Raw genomic sequence first — 10,441 nt, 5'->3', positions numbered from 1 at the left:
TTTCCAAGCAGGGGAGGCAATGGCCCAGTGGTATTATATACAAATGGTTTAATCCTAAAATAATTATAATAAGCATGCATTTGCGGAGGCGATGGCTGAGTGGTGTTATCGCTAGATTATTAATCCAGAGACTCAGCAAATGTTCTGGGGTCCCGGGTTCGAATCCCGCTACAGCTTGTGGTGGAATTTGAATTTAATAAAAAGATCTCTGGAATTAAGAATCTACTGATGACCATGAAACCATTGTCAATTGTCGGAAAAATCCATCTGGTTCACTAATGCCCTTTAGGGAAGGAAATCTGCCGTCCTTACCTGGTCTGACCTACATGTGACTCCAGAGCCACAGCAATGTGGTTGACTCTCAGCCACTCCCTTGTCAAGAGCAACTAGGGATGGGGAATAAATGCTGGCCAGCCAGCGATGCCCATGTCCCATGAATGAATATTGCAAACCATACCAACTGATGTCTCAGTGACGGACGTTCTACTGGTCCGCATTACTGGTTAACAGACCGGAAACAGTAGGCCTCGGGTCTCTCACACCATGTACTCGAGGTGAATGGAAACAATTTCTTTATAGAGGTGGTGTGCAAGGAAGTGTCGGCCTTCAGATGCTAAATATACCCTGAGATTATTCAACAAAGACCACGCGCTGTTAATGTTCACTCTGAGGTAACCCCCTTTATACCTTGAACAGATACAAAGTCTGGTTGGTCTTGTTGTCTACCTCCAATCAATAGAAGAGAAACATTTACTGTAAACGTTTTCCTCTCTGGGTTAATCGGGGGAATTAACGATGTTTGCGAGTGGAAATTTCAGATGTGTTTATGTCGTGTGGTTATCGTTGTGGACTTTGCAAGTTCGAGGTAGGAACTGAGCACCAAAAAGCTAAAAGTTGTGCAGATGTACTAAAAGTTTTGCATTGATTTGATGTTAAATAATTCTGGTATTACATGTGGTCACTGCACGTTACAACACTTCAAGCTTCCGCTGTCCTTCAGTGAGATGAAATATTCAATGCTTATTCAACAGTTGCTGCAGTGAAAGTTTGTATCATTCTTATCGAACATCTCCACTGGATCTTTCTACCGTCAGACATGAGTGTTAGAAAGAGCAAATGATCTGATCTGATTTGATTTGACTTATTATTTTCACATGCACTAGGAAACAGTGAAAAGTATTGTTCCTCGCGTGCTGTACAGACAAAACGTGCCGTTCGTAGAGTACATAGGGAAGAAGGAAAGGAGAGAGTGCAGAATGTAGTGTTACAATCATGGCTAGGGTGAAGAGAAAGATCAACTTAATGCGAGATAGGTCCATTCAAAAATCTGATGGCAGCAGGGAAGAAGCTGCTCTTGAGTCGGTTGGTACGTGTTCACATCGGATTTCAGTGAAAGTTCCGCTTTCGCATCAAGGAGCTGAGAAGGATTTGGGATTTATAGGAATGAAATCAGAATTGAGAGATTGCACTTTCCAGAGAGACAGGGTGCTGTCTTTGCTCTTGAGGGGGAATCTGATAAAGAAATTCAAGATGCACAGAGAGCAGGTCATTGCAGTGATAATTGGATAATATACAGACTTGGTGATGTTAATTGATGTGGAGATGCCGGCATTGGACTGGGGTAAACACAGTAAGAAGTTTAACAACACCAGGTTAAAGTCCAACAGGTTTATTTGGTAGCAAAAGCCACACAAGCTTACGGAGCTGCAAGCCCCTTCTTCAGGTGAGTGGGAATTCTGTTCACAAACAGAGCACAAACTCAATTTACATGAATAATGGTTGGAATGCGAATACTTACAACTAATCAAGTCTTTAAGAAACAAAACAATGTGAGTGGAGAGAGCATCAAGACAGGCTAAAAAGATGTGTATTGTCTCCAGACAAGACAGCCAGTGAAACTCTGTGGGGGTTACAAATAGTGTGACATGAACCCAATATCCCGGTTGAGGCCGTCCTCGCGTGTGCGGAACTTGGCTATCAGTTTCTGCTCAGCGACTCTGCGCCGTCGTGTGTCGCGAAGGCCGCCTTGGAGAACGCTTACCCGAATATCAGAGGCCGAATGCCCGTGACCGCTGAAGTGCTCCCCAACAGGAAGAGAACAGTCTTGCCTGGTGATTGTCGAGCGGTGTTCATTCATCCGACAACGACAACGGATGAATGAACACCGCTCGACAATCACCAGGCAAGACTGTTCTCTTCCTGTTGGGGAACACTTCAGCGGTCACGGGCATTCGGCCTCTGATATTCGGGTAAGCGTTCTCCAAGGCGGCCTTCGCGACACACGACGGCGCAGAGTCGCTGAGCAGAGACTGATAGCCAAGTTCCGCACACACGAGGACGGCCTAAACCGGGATATTGGGTTCATGTCACACTATTTGTAACTCCCACAGTTGCGTGGACCTGCAGAGTTTCACTGGCTGTCTTGTCTGGAGACAATACACATCTTTTTAGCCTGTCTTGATGCTCTCTCCACTCACATTGTTTCGTCTCTTAAAGACTCGATTAGTTGTAAGTATTTGCATTCCAACCATTATTCATGTAAATTGAGTCTGTGTCTTTATAAGCTCTGTTTGTGAACAGAATTCCCACTCACCTGAAGAAGGGGCTAAGAGCTCCGAAAGCTTGTGTGGCTTTTGCTACCAAACAAACCTGTTGGACTTTAACCTGGTGTTGTTAAACTTCTTACGATGTTAATTGAGACATGAATACTAGGCAGAGCTTTCCTCGTCTACAGGCAGAGGGGTGGTCTGACCGAGATAAAGATATCTGAAGGGGTTGATAAGGTAGATGTGGATAAAATATTTCCATTTATGTGAGAGAGCAGAACCAGAGTTTTAATTGTAAAATAGTCACAACGAAACCCAATGGGGAATTCAAGGATCTTACCCAGAGAGTGTGGAGAATGTGGAACTCAGGCAGGGAGTGGTTGAGGTGAATAGTATCATTACCTTGAAGAGGAAGCTTGATAACCACATGAGGAGGAAAGGAATAAAGGATAAGGTGAATTAGGAAGAGTTGGAGGAGGCTCGTATGGAAGAAACTATTTGTCTGACCCAGCCTGTTCCTGTGCTGCCAATATTATGAAATGTATTGAACATTGCCAGCTGATCTTTTACATAACCCTCAGAGAGTTCACAAGGCCTAGGTGTAAAGGATCAACTATAAGAGGGCACCTCCGACAGTGCGGCACTCCCTCAGTACAGCCCCTCTGACAGAGCGGCACTCCCTCAGTACTGACCCTCTGACAGTGCAGCACTCCCTCAGTACTGACCCTCTGACAGTGCGGCACTCCCTCAGTACTGACCCTCTGACAGTGCGGCACTCCCTCAGTACTGACCCTCTGACAGTGCGGCACTCCCTCAGCATTGACCCTCTGATAGTGCGGCACTCCCTCAGTACTGACCCTCTGACAGTGCGGCACTCCCTCAGTACTGACCCTCTGACAGTGCAGCACTCCCTCAGCATTGACCCTCTGATAGTGCGGCACTCCCTCAGTACTGACCCTCTGACAGTGCAGCACTCCCTCAGTACTGACCCTCTGACAGTGCAGCACTCCCTCAGCACTGACCCTCTGACAGTGCAGCACTCCCTCAGTACTGACCCTCTGACAGTGCGGCACTCCCTCAGTACTGACCCTCTGACAGTGCAGCACTCCCTCAGCACTGACCCACTGACAGTGCAGCACTCCCTCAGTACTGACCCTCTGACAGTGCGGCACTCCCTCAGTACTGACACTCTGACAGTGCGGCACTCCCTCAGTACTGACCCTCTAACAGTGCGGCACTCCCTCAGTACTGACCCTCTACAGTGCGGCACTCCCTCAGTACTGACCCTCTAACAGTGCGGCACTCCCTCAGTACTGACCCTCTGACAGTGCGGCACTCCCTCAGTACTGACACTCTGACAGTGCGGCACTCCCTCAGTACTGACCCTCTGACAGTGCGGCACTCCCTCAGTACTGACCCTCTAACAGTGCGGCACTCCCTCAGTACTGACCCTCTAACAGTGCGGCACTCCCTCAGTACTGACCCTCTAACAGTGCGGCACTCCCTCAGTACTGACCCTCTGACAGTGCGGCACTCCCTCAGCACTGACCCTCTGACAGTGCGGCACTCCCTCAGTACTGACCCTCCGACAGTGCGGCACTCCCTCAGTACTGACTCTCTGACACTGCGGCACTCCCTCAGTACTGACCCTCTAACAGTGCGGCACTCCCTCAGCACTGACCCTCTGACAGTGCGGCACTCCCTCAGTACTGACCCTCTGACAGTACAGCACTCCCTCAGTACTGACCCTCTGACAGTGCGGCACTCCCTCAGTACTGACCCTCTAACAGTGCGGCACTCCCTCAGTACTGACCCTCTGACAATACAGCACTCCCTCAGTACTGACCCTCTGACAGTACAGCACTCCCTCAGTACTGACCCTCTGACAGTGTGGCACTCCCTCAGTGCTGATCCTCTGACACTGTGGCACTCCCTCAGCACTGGCCCTCTGGTAGTGCAGCACTGCCTCAGTACTGACCCTCTGACAGTGCAGCACTCCCTCAGTACTGACCCTCTGACAGTGCGGCACTCCCTCAGTACTGACCCTCTGACAGTGCAGCACTCCCTCAGCACTGACCCTCTGACAGTGCAGCACTCCCTCAGTACTGACCCTCTGACAGTGCGGCACTCCCTCAGTACTGACCCTCTGACAGTGCGGCACTCCCTCAGTACTGACCCTCTGACAGTGCAGCACTCCCTCAGTACTGACCCTCTGACAGTGCGGCACTCCCTCAGTACTGACCCTCTGACAGTGCGGCACTCCCTCAGTACTGAACCTCTGACAGTGCAGCACTCCCTCAGTACTGACCCTCTGACAGTGCGGCACTCCCTCAGCACTGACCCTCTGACAGTGCAGCACTCCCACAGCACTGCCCCTCTGACAGTGCGGCACTCCCTCAGTACTGACCCTCTGACAGTGCGGCACTCCCTCAGCACTGCCCCTCTGACAGTGCAGCACTCCCTCAGCACTGCCCCTCTGACAGTGCGGCACTCCCTCAGTACTGACCCTCTGACAGTGCGGCACTCCCTCAGCACTGACCCTCTGACAGTGCGGCACTCCCTCAGTACTGACCCTCTGACAGTGCCGCACTCCCTCGGTACTGACCCTCTGACAGTGCGGCACTCCCTCAGTACTGACCCACTGACAGTGCGGCACTCCCTCAGTACTGACCCTCTGACAGTGCGGCACTCCCTCAGTACTGACCCACTGACAGTGCGGCACTCCCTCAGTACTGACCCACTGACAGTGCCGCACTCCCTCGGTACTGACCCTCTGACAGTGCGGCACTCCCTCAGTACTGACCCACTGACAGTGCGGCACTCCCTCAGTACTGACCCTCTGACAGTGCCGCACTCCCTCGGTACTGACCCTCTGACAGTGCGGCACTCCCTCAGTACTGACCCACTGACAGTGCGGCACTCCCTCAGTACTGACCCACTGACAGTGCGGCACTCCCTCAGTACTGACCCTCTGACAGTGCGGCACTCCCTCAGTACTGACCCTCTAACAGTGCGGCACTCCCTCAGTACTGACCCTCTGACAGTGCAGCACTCCCTCAGTACTGACCCTCTGACAGTGCAGCACTCCCTCAGTACTGACCCTCTGACAGTGCAGCACTCCCTCAGTACTGACCCTCTGACAGTGCGGCACTCCCTCAGTACTGACCCTCTGACAATGCAGCACTCCCTCAGTACTGACCCTCTGACAGTGCGGCACTCCCCCAGTACTGACCCTCCGACAGTGCGGCACTCCCTCAGTACTGACCCTCTGACAGTGCGGCACTCCCTCAGTACTGACCCTCTGACAGTGCGGCACTCCCTCAGTACTGACCAGGGGCGTAGCCAGGTTCTAAAGTTAGGGGGAGCGAGCACATTAAAAAGGCGCCACGAAACATACCAAATAATTTTAAATTCATTGTACTTTTTTTTTTGTATTTAAAATCAAAACATAATTTTTAAAACGTGTTATTTAATTATTTTACATTTTAAATGTAAAATGAAAACAAAACGAAGCAAAATCAGAAAGGTATGAAGCAACTACAACAGCCTCTTTCGCCCAGGCTTCATTCGAGCAAAGTTATCTATCACTTTATTATAATCTACCTCAGTAGCCAACTGTCTTTCAATGGAGACCAAAGCTAACCCAGACGATCTATCCTCGCCCATTGTAGAACGAAGGTAGGACTTTATGTGTTGGAGCCGGCTAAAGGATCGTTCCGCAACTGCGCTAGTAATTGGTAAGGTCAGAAAAATGTGGTACAATGTGGACAGGTTAGGATAAATGGAACACATGTCATTGGCGATCATGAATTTTAGTACATTGTTGATGGGTCAGTTTGTCGACACTTGAATTTGCCTCACTGCTAGTGCTCATTATCTCTTTGTACATGTCTTTGAATGAAAGAAACTCTTGTACGATTTCAGTTTGACTGTCGATGACGTCTGAGTCCGCGTCTGCTAAAAATTCTAATTTGTTCACATTATCCGCGTTGTCAAAATGCTTTGGATCTAAACCACTAAATTTGGAAGCCACATTTTTAAAATGCTCAAATCTTTTACTTGTGCTATTTATAACAGAATCTCAGGACACGAAGTAGGATTCAACTATGAAGCTCTTTCGGGCATCAAATATTCCTTCATCCTCTGCAATTTCTTCATGGAATCTTTTTCTTTTACGTTCTCTGTGCTGCTTGTGTTCCGTATTAATATCACATCTTCGAACCAACTCGGTTGCTTCATTCTCAATCTGTTTGAATTGAGATTCATACTCATTTCACATGAGCACGCGTGGCAGGGCGTGTGCACTTGTACCCTCCAGAAACTGGCAATCATGGCAATAATGGTAATCATGTCGCTTCCGAAAATTCAATAATTCATTGGCTATGCTCGAGACACAGCTAGCTCAAAATAACCAGTGCTTAAAATGGACAAAGCAATCAAATGTTCATGCAAACGGAGAGATACAAGGTGCCAGATTCGAGTTCAGCTTTGGAGTAGTTAATTCTAATGATACACAGTATTGAATAAGAGTATGACATCGCAGGAATGGTTTAGTGAAAATATTCGGCGTGTAATTTATAGAAATCATAGAAACCCTACAGTGCAGAAGGAGGCCATTTGGTCCATCGAGCCTGCACTGGCCACAATCCCACCCAGGCCCTACCCCCATATCCCTCCATATGCACCTAACCGGCACTCCCTCAGTACTGACTCTCTGACAGTGCGGCACTCCCTCAGTACTGACCCTCTGACAGTGCAGCACTCCCTCAGTACTGACCCTCTGACAGTGCGGCACTCCCTCAGTACTGACCCTCTGACAGTGCGGCACTCCGTCAGTACTGACCCTCTGACAGTGCAGCACTCCCTCAGTACTGTGTTGGAAGTGTCTGCCTGGATTTTGTGCTCTCGACTTTAATGTTCGACTTGACCCTATGATCAGACCAAAAGGTGAGTGGCACGGTGGCACAGTGGTTAGCACTGCTGCCTCACAGTGCCAGGAACCCAGGTTCAATTCCGGCCTTGGGTGACTGTCTGTGTGGAGTTTGCACATTCTCCCCGTGTCTGCGTGGGTTTCCTCCAAAGATGTGCAGATTAGGTTGATTGGCCATGCTAAATTGCCCCTAGTGTCAGGGGATTAGCAGGATAAATATGTGGGGTTACGGGAATAGGGCCTGGGTGGGATTGTGGTCGGTGCAGACTCGATGGGCTGAATGGCCTCCTTCTGCACTGTAGGGATTCGATGTATTTTGAAGTGACCCTGCGATAATGGCAATCAGATTATTTGTGTGAGTGTATTGTCTGCTTTCTCTTTTTGAATTTTTTGCTATTTTCTCTTTGATGTTGTCTGCTCAGCTCCTTCACTTTCCAATCTTTGCTTTTCTTCCAGGTCACTGCGAGTGAGGTAGGAGTTAACCTGTAAATGTTAAAGACATCCTTTACTCACACAGTAAGCCTCAGAGCACAGCCGGCCTCACAGACATTATTAACTTATTGTTCACATTTCAATGACTGAAGTCCACTTTTGTTAAAATAACTGTTAAAGAGCTTAGAGATAGGGTAGATTGCAGCTCTGAAATCACCAATGTTTGGTTTTTGGTGGCACGGTGGCACAGTGGTTAGCACTGCTGCCCCACAATGCCAGGGAGCCGGGTTCGATTCCCGGCTTGGGTCACTGTCTGTGTGGAGTTTGCACATTCTCCCCATGTCTGCGTGGGTTTTCTCCGGGTGCTCTGGTTTCCTCCCACAGTCCGAAAGATGTGCGGGTTAGGTGCATTGGCCATGCTAAATTCTCCCTCAGTGTACCCGAACAGGAGTGTGGCAACTAGGGGAATTTCACAGTAACTTCATTGCAGTGTTAATGTAAGCCCACTTGCAACACTAATAAATAAACTTTACTTTACTTTAGTGTCCCACGATGTGTGGGTTAGGAGGATCAGCAGGGTACACAATTAGCGTGGGGTTACAGGGATAGGGCAGGGGTCATATCGGAGCGCCAGACTGGGTCAATAAAGAGAAGCTATTTCCATTGGTCGGGAATCAAGGATCAAGGGGAATAGCCAAAAGATTAGAGCCAGACCTTCAGGAGTTGGAGCAGGAAAAACTTGTACACAGAGAAGGAGGGAGAATTTTGAAACTCCCTTTTGTAAATGACAATTAATGGTGGATCAATTGTTAAATGTAATTCTGGGGTTGATAGAATTTTGTTTTCCAAAAGTATTAAGGGATATGAGGTGAAGACAGGAGTTGGATGCAGATCCGCTTTGAACTCAATGAATGACGGGATTAGACTCAAGGGCAGACTCAATCTCTTCCCGTTCCTATGCAAGAAAATGTGATGTGTAGCCTTTTAACATTTACAGATAGATTATGGAAATGTTAAAAATTAGAAAGCAGAGATACATAAGGACAATATGAAGACTTAAGTGGTGATATTTATACAGAGAGGTTTGTTTTACCAAATGTACTATGTGCCATAGTTTAGTGCTTTGTCCAGGATTCTATTTGACGCTGGCTGCATGGTCTGTCCCTTACCTCACCGCCTCTGTCACTCTCAGATTAGACAGGCCTGTTGCACATCAGCACATCAAAACATAACAGCTGCCGAAAATATTCTAGCTGCTCGCGGCTTCAGACGCTCACAAGTTATGCAGAGGCTCAGTCCATGACTTAAAGTTACTTTTGATATTAAACCACAGCCCCTATCTCTCCCCAGCTTTGCAGACAGGAAGAGTTAAGAGAATAGCTGTTGTGGTGTTTAATAAAAATACCTTCTGTTCCAACAGCTTCCTGCACATTTACAGCCCAATGTACCGACAGGACTGGGGCGCATGAGCTAACATCTCTCACTCAATACGCACTGACGTCTATTTGCTTTATCGGCAATTAAAATGAGAGAAAAGTGAGAAAAAGAAAAGGAAGAAAGAGAGAAAGAAATAGAAGAGCGAAAATAGACTAAAAAACAGAAAATGCGGGATTAACTCAGCAGGTCTGGCAGCATCTGTGGAGCGAGAAACAGAGAGTTAACATTTTGGATCTAAATGATCCTTCTACGAAAAGAAAGGCTGACCTGTATTTTGCACTTTGTGTGTTTAAATTTACGCTTCTTTATTAGTGTCACAAGTAGGCTTAACACCGCAGTGAGGTTACTGTGAAAATCCGCTAGTCGCCACACTCCGGCGCCTGTTCGGATACACTGAGGGAGAATTTAGCACGGCCAATGCACCCTAACCAGCACGTCTTTCAGACTGACCACCAGACATCTCAAAGTGCTTTACAGCCACTGAAGTACTTACAAAATTTAGCCACTGTTGTAATAAAAACAGTCAGGAGAGAGTCTTACCTCCAATGACTGAACGAGAACAATTTGAATTTATCTAGCGCCTTAAAACGGTTAAATATTCACGATGGGGTTATGAGACAGAGTTTATCACTGAGCCACATAGGAAGATATTCAATTAGATAACCAAACATGGTCTAGATTTTAAGCAGCAAGAGGCAGAGAGGTTTAGGGAGGGAATTCCAGAGCCTAGGACCCACAGTCCAAAGATGTGTAGATTTGGTGCATTGGCCATGCTAAATTGCCCCTTAGTGTCCCAGGATGCGTAGGTTAAAGGGATTAGCGGGGTAAATATGTGGGGTTATGGGGATAGGATCTGGGTGGGATTGTTGTTGGTGCAGATTCGATGGGCCGAATGACCTCTTTCTGCGCTGTAGAGATTCTATGACCCCAGGCAGCTGAAGGCATATCCGCCAATTGTAGAGCGATTAAAATCAGAGATGCGAAAGTGGCCAGAATTAGTGGAGCGCAGAGATCTCAAACCGTTCACCAAGATCGGTCAACTGAACCCCAGCGCAAGCTGTTAATTCCCGGAGGGTCGGTTATGGAGTATTTGGGA

This window comes from Mustelus asterias, chromosome 10, assembly GCF_964213995.1.
Source record: "Mustelus asterias chromosome 10, sMusAst1.hap1.1, whole genome shotgun sequence".
In the NCBI taxonomy this organism is placed as follows: Eukaryota; Metazoa; Chordata; class Chondrichthyes; order Carcharhiniformes; family Triakidae; genus Mustelus; species Mustelus asterias.
Note: the sequence above shows the minus strand (reverse complement) of the source record.